General features: G+C 37.7%; 1 long non-coding RNA gene across 1 annotated transcript; it reads right to left on the bottom strand.

The window, feature by feature from the left end:
• Positions 1–367: 367 nt before the first annotated feature.
• On the bottom strand, positions 368–7,232 carry LOC132047013 (uncharacterized). The gene is made up of 3 exons (XR_009412799.1): positions 7,079–7,232; positions 719–1,229; positions 368–618 (listed from the first exon to the last, which is right to left on the bottom strand). It is a non-coding gene; the product is annotated as an uncharacterized LOC132047013 (long non-coding RNA).
• Between the last annotated feature and the right edge of the window lie 1,169 nt (positions 7,233–8,401).

Raw genomic sequence — 8,401 nt, 5'->3', positions numbered from 1 at the left:
CATTTTAATTCTTTATCTCGGGCTAAAGAGCCTGCTTTTTAAGAAAAATAGAAGCAAATTAAGCTCCATCTTTTTGTTTCTAATTCCCTATTTCTTTCACTTTCCAGTAGCTCTATTTAATTTTTAGCTTTTTTTCCTGGTATCACTCATTTCAGGCTTGAACAGTTAGCATAGGTATTTATTAGCCAGCAACTTTAATACTCTAGTCAGTACACCTACCGCATTACTGTAAATGAGTAAAAAGAAGTCAATGAAAAAATGATGCATCCTGTACTTTACCTCGTGTTCAGGCCGAAAGAAGAAAATTATAGTATATTACGACGTAGAAGGGACGGATACCATTTTCCTACATTCTCGAAGATGATGCTCATCATCATCGTCCTCATCATCAAGGTTTGCCTCGGCATATTCCTCAAGTGATGATGCTGTAAACAGTTGACCGACCTTTATGTCATTTTGAGTTAGGATTTTCTCCGAACTCTGAGACTTCCGTTTGTTCATCTGTTGCATACGCATTAGACGCACACTAAGAATCTCAGAAACATCATGAAAGCAATATAATCAGACAACGGACACCAGTGTGCTGAAACTCTGGTAAACGAAGATACTTTTATACTGCTTGGTTCAATAGAAACGACAAATGGTAAAAGGGGAAGTAAAGTACATTTACAACCTGGTAATAAGGAAGATGGAAAGTAAAAATAAGGAGGAGAATGACATGTTAGCTTGTACTATAAAATGGTACGATCAGATAGTAAATAAACAAAAATGACCATAACTGTCATCAAACATCATTTGTTTTTGCAGGAACAAGGTGAACAACAATTTACATGTTAAAAACTGATTTTCATCTAACGTGAATACATATTTGAGAGAAGTAGAGCACTTTGGGGGATTATAAATTTATAACATTCACAATTATGCTAAGTATTATTTGATCGACGATGTTCATATGGGTAAGAAGGCAAACAGTACAACTGTTTACAGGGAATGATCTGTAGCAGTCAATACTATTTACCAAATTGTCGCCAATGTCACGCCAGAAGAGGCAGGCGGTAAGTGGTCTGTCAGTTACCCACCTGAAAGATTGGCAATTGTGCCAATGACGACACATAGATCTAACCAGTGTTATTTGCTCCTACAGATGAGACAAATCCAGTCAAGGTGGAATCCAAGGGAGGGACAACACTGAAGACAAATAACGTAAGAAAGAGGAGCAAGAGAGCCCACTGTTGAAAAAATAAACTTGTTCTCATTATTTAATTTGTTCACATTATATTTAATTTAGTTAACTGCAAGGCGGTGTTGGAGACATACTCTTGCAGATCTGAAGGGTTTAAGGTAGGTAGGACCAAAGACAGTACTTGAGTGTGTAAGTTGATGAAGCGCCTCGGGAGGCCCGACTTGGAAGTAAGGCTTGGTACCCGAGCCATCGGAAAAGTAGTTTCAAGTACCTTGGGTCTATTGTGCAAGGCAGCGGGGAGATTGACGATGATGTCGCGCGTCGTATTGGGGCGAGGTGGATGAAATGGAGGGCTTTGCACCAGTCTTTATGTGACAAGAAGGTACCCTTCCAAAACTTAAGGGCAAGTTCTACAAAGTAGTGGTTAAGGCGACTATCTTGTATGGGGCGGAGTGTTGGCCGATTAAGATCTCTCACGTTCAAAAAGATGATTGCGAGATGAGAATGTTGAGAGATGGATGTGTGTACACACACGGGGAGTACGGGGGATTAGGAATGAGGATATTCGGGATAAGGTGGGGGTGGCCTCGGTGGAAGACAAGATGCGAGAAGCGAAATTGAGATGGTTTGGGCATGTGAAGGGGACACAGATGCCCGGTGCGGAGGGTGTGAGAGGTTGGCCATGGATGGTTTCGGACGAGGTAGGGGTAGAGGCGAAGAAGTATTGGGGAGGTAATTAGACACGACATGGCGCGACTACGGCCTTACCGGGGACATGACCTTAGATAGGAGGGTTTGGAGGACCCAATTAAGGTAGAAGGCTAGTAGATAGTCTCGTTATCCGTTCTTATTAGTAGTCGCATTATTGCAATATAATTTTTTTGTGCTCCGATTTATTTATTATCTGTTATTTCCTATGCTTTGATTATCTGTGTTCTACTGCTCGATTTACTGCTATTATACATTTATTTCTGTGTTGTGATTATCTGTGTTATCTCAACTTGCATTATTTCTTCCATATCGCTTTGAATCTCTATTCCGAATCTCTTAACCTTATCTTACTTCTTTTTATGCTTTTATTGAGCCGAGGGTCTTTCGGAAACAATAGTCCTACCTTGGTAGGAGTAGATGCATACCTCTGTCTACCTCACAGACCACGATGTGGGATTTCACTGGGTTGTTGTTGTTGTTGTTGTTGTATATTTAATTTAGTTCATGAACTAGTTGTATTAGGAGATACATGAATTGGTGGAAAATTCTAGATTAGTCTATTGAGGTCTTATTCATGTACTTGGAGGATGTGAAGTGTGAAATTATTAATAGTGATACATGTATGCTAGGCTAGATACATGGATGAATTCACCTATAAATAGTCATGTAATCTAGCCATTTGAATCAAGCCAAGTTGAATAGAAAATTATCTTTCCTCCATTTCTCTTCTAGTGAGTTTTGAGTATTATTTGTGTTGTCTTGCTCTCTCAAATTTCCAACACTTGGTATCAGAGCCGGTGTGTTTAAGAGACAACAAAACGTAAAGAGAAAATGACTAACACCAATGGAACTCCATTTCAAGTTCCGATGCTCACTAAAGAAAATTATGGAAGTTGGTGCATCTGAATGAAGGCTTTGCTTGGAGCCTATGATGTATGGGGAATTGAGGAGAGTGGCGTTGATGAAGAAGATGATGCCGCTGCGACAAAGAAGAAAGACCAAAAGGCACTCACACTCATCCATCAAAGTTTGGATGAAAAGATGTTCGAGAAGGTTGCAAATGCAACCAACTCCAAGCAAGCATGGGATATTCTTCAAACTTCCTTTAAAGGTTTGGACAAGGTGAAAAAGGTTCGTCTCCAAACCTTAAGAGGAGAATTTGAATCGTTGCAAATGAAGGAATCCGAATCAGTTTCGGATTATATTTCAAGAGTCTTAGCGGTTGTCAATCAAATGAAGAGATATGGTGAAGAGTTGAATGATGATGAGGTCGTTGCAAAAATATTGCGATCCCTAGATTCAAAATTTAATTATATTGTTGTTGCCATTGAAGAGTCCAAGGACTTAGACACCATGACCATAGAAGAACTCACGGGTTCTTTGCAAGCACATGAAGAAAAGTTGAAGAAACCGAAACAAGAGTCGGTTGAACAAGCTTTGCAAGCAAAACTTTCTTCGAAGGAGAAAGATGAAAGGCGTGGCTCACAACAAAGAGGTCGTGGGCGTGGAAGAGGTCGTGGTAGAGGAGGAAGAGGTGGTAGTCAACCTCCGACCAAAGAAAATAGAAGTCAAGACTCCAACCAAGGAAGAGGCCGCGGAAGAGGTAGAGGATGGAGGTCAAATCAAGGAAGGTATGACAAATCAAATATTGAATGTTATACTTGTCATAAATATAATCATTTTTCCTGGGAATGTAAAAAATAATTTGGAGGAGATAAATAATTTTGTGGAGAGCAAAAATGAAGATGAAGATGACACTTTACTCATGGCATGTAAAGAAGAAGAAAGTGTAGAAAGAAATAAATGGTACCTTGATTCCGGTGCAAGCAGCCATATTTGCGGGAAGAAGCATTTATTTGCTGAGTTTGAGGAATTTAATGGTGGCAACATCACTCTTGGAGACTCTTCAAAAGTTCAAATCAAAGGAAAAGGTACGATTTTAATTCGTTTGAAAGATGGAAGTCATCAATTTATCTCCAATGTCATGTATATACCAGAAATGAAAAGTAATATTCTGAGTTTGGGACAGCTTTTGAGAAAAAATTATGACATTCATTTGAAAGATAAAAAGTTGACTATGAAAGATGAAAATGGGAGATTGTTAGCCAAAGTTCCTATAGCTAAAAATAAAATGTTTGTTTTGAATCTTCAAAGTGATGTACCAAGGTGCTTATTTTCATGTGTCAAAGATTCATCTTGGCTTTGGCATATGAGATTTGGCCATTTGAATTTTGATAGTCTAAGGTTGATGAAAAAGGAAAATATGGTGAAAGGGTTGCCAACCATTAGCCATCCTAATCGACTTTGCGTAAGGATGTCTTTTTGGAAAGCAATCGAGAAAAGCTTTCCCAAAGAGTCATTGACAAGTGCACGGTGTCCTTTAGAGTTGATTCATATGGATGTGTCACGGACCTATCAAGCCAGCCTCACTTGGTAAAAGTAATTATTTCCTTCTCTTTATTGATGATTATTCTCGAAAAACTTGGGTATATTTTTTGAAGGAAAAATCTGAGGTGTTTGAAAACTTCAAGAATTTTAAGAGCGTGGTGGAGAAACAAAGTGGCTACCAAATAAAGTCACTTCTGTCCGATAATGGTGGAGAATTCACTTCAATGAATTCAAGGCTTTTTGTGGAAAAACTGGAATACGTCATTTTTTGACCATTCCAAGATCGCCTCAACAAAATGGTGTGGTGGAGAGGAAGAATCGAACTATTCTCAACATGGCAAGAAGTATGTTGAAGAGCAAAAATATGCCAAAGGAGTATTAGGCTGAAGCAGTTGCTTGTGCGGTGTATTTATCAAATCGGCATCACACAAAAGTGTTCGTGGCAAAACACCACAAGAGGCTTGGAGTGGTTTCAAACCAAAAGTTGCTCACTTGTGAGTGTTTGGAAGCATTGCTTATGCACATGGGCCGGATGAGAAGAGATCTAAGCTTGATGAAAAAAGTGAGAGGTATGTTTTCGTTGGTTATGCGCAAAGATCTAAAGGTTATAAGTTATATAACCCAAGAAATGGCAAGGTTGCCATAAGTAGAGATGTTGAAGTTGATGAAGATAGTGCTTGGGAATGGAAATCTAAAGAGCAAGATTACTCTTTTAGTCCACTCCTTGATGATGAACATGATGAAGAAGTTATGGAGCAGCCTACTACACCACCTACAACACCTCTACCGCAAGTTCAAGAAGTTGGGGAATCAAGTTCAAGCGATTGTCGAAAGTCTAGAAGTCTTCGAGACTTGTATGACGCAACGGAAGAAGTAACAGAAAATTTAAGTGATTTAACTCACTTTTGTTTATTGGTAGACAACGAGCCTGTAAGTTATGAAGATCTGTGCCGATAATCCAAAATGGACAGATGCGATGGATGAAGAAATTAAGGCAATCAAGAAGAATAACACTTGGGAGTTTGCGAAACTTCCAAAAGGAAAAAGCACCATTGGAGTCAAATGGGTTTACAAGCTAAAGAAAAATTCCGGAGAAGTAGAGAGAATACAAAGCAAGATTGGTAGTAAAGGGGGTACAAGCAAAAGGCCGGTATTGATTATGATGAGGTGTTTGCACCAGTTGCTCGTTTGGAGACAATCCTCTTGATTATTTATTTGGCAGCTCAGAATCAGTGGAAAATCCATCAAATGGATGTGAAGTCGGCTTTCTTGAATGGGATTTTGGAGGAAGAAGTATACATTGATCAACGTTTGGGCTATAAGGTTGAAGGAGATGAAGATAAAGTGTTGAAATTGAAGAAGGCTCTTTATGGCTTGAAACAAGCTCCACGGGCTTGGAATTGTAGAGATTGACAAATGCTTCCAAGCAAATGGTTTTAAAGTGTCCACACATGTAGGCATGCACTTCGTAAAAATTAATGAAGATGGTGACACATTACTTGTTTGTTTGTATGTGGATGATTTGATCTTGACAGAAATAATCCAAAGATGTTTGAAGAATTCAAGAAATCAATGACAAGAGAATTTGAGATGACGGACATTGGCCTAATGTCATACTATCTGGCATTAAAGTGGAGCAAGAACGATGGCATCTTTATTTCTCCAAGGAGAATATGCAAAGGAGATTCTCAAGAAATTTGAGATGGAAAATTGCAAGCCCGCAGCACCCCCGTGGATTGTGGAGTTAAACAGTCCCGCGTGAAAATGGAGAAAATATATCAATCCCACATATTTCAAGAGTCTTTTGGAAGCTTAAGGTATTTAAATTGTACGAGACCCGATATTCTTTTTGGTGTTGGACTTGTCGGGCGCTTTATGGAAACTCCAACAACTTCTCATTTAAAAGCAGCCAAAAGAATACTCCCAGACATCAAAGGTACACTTGATTATGGAATTTTTATTCCTCTTCCAAAGACTTCAAGCTTGTTGGCTATTGTGATAGTGATTGGGTTGGTGATGTTGATGACCGAAAAGTACTACCAAGGTTTGTTTTCCTTTTGGAAATTACGCATTTACATGGAATTCAAAAGCAACCAATGTGACTTTGTCAACATGTGAAGCATGTGTGATGGCTTCTTCTTGTGTTTGTCATGCAATTTGGCTAAGGAGCTTGTTGAAAGAACTTCACCAACCACAAGATGCAACTAAAATTTGTATTGATAACAAATCGGCCATTGCATTGGCCAAGAACCGGTGTTTCATGAAAGGAGCAAACATATTGATACTAAGTATCATTTCATTAGAGATTGCATATCAAGAAGGAAGGAGGCAGAGTTTGTGGAAATCTCTCCAAGTTGCGGACATTTTCACCAAGCCATTTAAGATTGATATCTTTCGGGGGGAAAGTGATGGTTCTTGAGTAGTGAATCAAGTTTAAGGGGGATGTTGAAAAAATAAACTTGTTCACATTATTTAATTTTGTTCACATTATATTTAATATGTTCATGAACTAGTAGATTAATGTATTAGGAGATACATGAATTGTGGAAAATTCTAGATTCGCCTAGTGAGGTCATATTCATGCGTACTTGGAAGTGTGAAGTGTGAAATTATTAATAGTGATACATATGTAAAGGCTAGATACATGGATGAATTCACCTATAAATAGTCATGTAATCTAGCCCATTTTAAGAATCAAACCAAGTTGAATAGAAAATCATCTTTCCTCCATTTCTCTTCTAGTGAGTTTTGAGTATTATTTGTGTTGTCTTGCTCTCCCAAATTTTCAACACCCACATGGCTTAATGTGGTGTGGAAAACAGTACTCGTTTAGACTCCAAGAGAGTATAGATCAAATAACGAGGATGAAATATGGGGAACGAGGGTGAGAGAAATAAGTGTTGAAGGGGTTACTTTCTTCTAGATGTGAGAGACTAGCGTACATGGTACTCCCTCCCAGTGTCCATATAGCCTTTATTTTTTATGTTAAAAGAGAGTGTCCATTCTTTAATCTCAATTTATCCTTAAGAAAACATTAACTAAAAGGGTAATCTGACTAAACTATCCTTATTTACTCTTTAATCTCAATTTAGTACTATACTTTTTTCACTACATTAATCTCTCTCCGCATTTATTGAGTACGGGTAAACGTAGAAACAAATAATTAATTATATCTTGATTTTCTAAAATAACACCTATTTTGGACGACAACTAAAATGGACCGGAGGGAGTAATAATTTACCCTTAAAAACAAACTAAAAATTGGCATTTTTAGTAATTGATAAAACTCTTCATATATTAAAAATTCAACCAAAAAAAAGATTTTTTTTTCTTTTTTTAACAAGGAGAGAAATAGAAGTGTACCACTTAGAAGGTTCAGTTAAGGGTTTGTATTTTCCATATTTGCGTTTCCAATCAATTTGGTCTCTACAACGTTGGCATACTCCTGTTATTTCTGATAGAGGCCTAAATCTTCCACCCACTTCCTGCAAATAAAATCAACGGTTCAGACAGAGCCACGTCATGTATTGAAAAAGTTTGGTCGAGCGAGATTAAAAGTAGGCGTATATACCGTTTCATTGATTTTGAATGTAGACCATGGGGCGTACCACAAAGGGCCCAAAATGCACGCACTTGAGTTCATATAGCAAGAACGCAACATTTCTTCTTCCTTTTGAAGTTGGATTTTTCTGAACTGGGCGTTCAATATGTACACTAGTAGTGTAATTTAACCTGTTATTATAAGTTATTTACTCTATTTTTAAGGTGACTTGTTTATACTTATATGTTATTGCGATTTGCGGCTGATTTAATTGGATGATGTTAAAGAATTATACACTTTTATTGGTGCGTAAAATATAACTAATTTTTTTAGTTTGGTCACTTTTATAACAAGCGGACCATCTCGATGTCTTTAAGCTAACACACTCACAAAAGGTAGGTTGGAAGATAAATGCATTAACTTTTCTTTACTCATTTTTCTAGTTTCTCTCTACCGTATTTAAAATTGTAGGACTAAGAAGTTAATGAAAGATTTGCTCCAAAGAATGACACTAGATAGCAAGATATTATCAATTGGGGACCATATGTGCGTTAAAATTTACAAAAAGACAGAAATAA

The sequence above is a fragment of the Lycium ferocissimum genome, chromosome 2 (assembly GCF_029784015.1).
Source record: "Lycium ferocissimum isolate CSIRO_LF1 chromosome 2, AGI_CSIRO_Lferr_CH_V1, whole genome shotgun sequence".
Taxonomy (NCBI): domain Eukaryota; kingdom Viridiplantae; phylum Streptophyta; class Magnoliopsida; order Solanales; family Solanaceae; genus Lycium; species Lycium ferocissimum.
The sequence above is the reverse complement of the archived record's forward strand: the minus strand, read 5'-3'. Positions and strand labels throughout refer to the sequence as shown.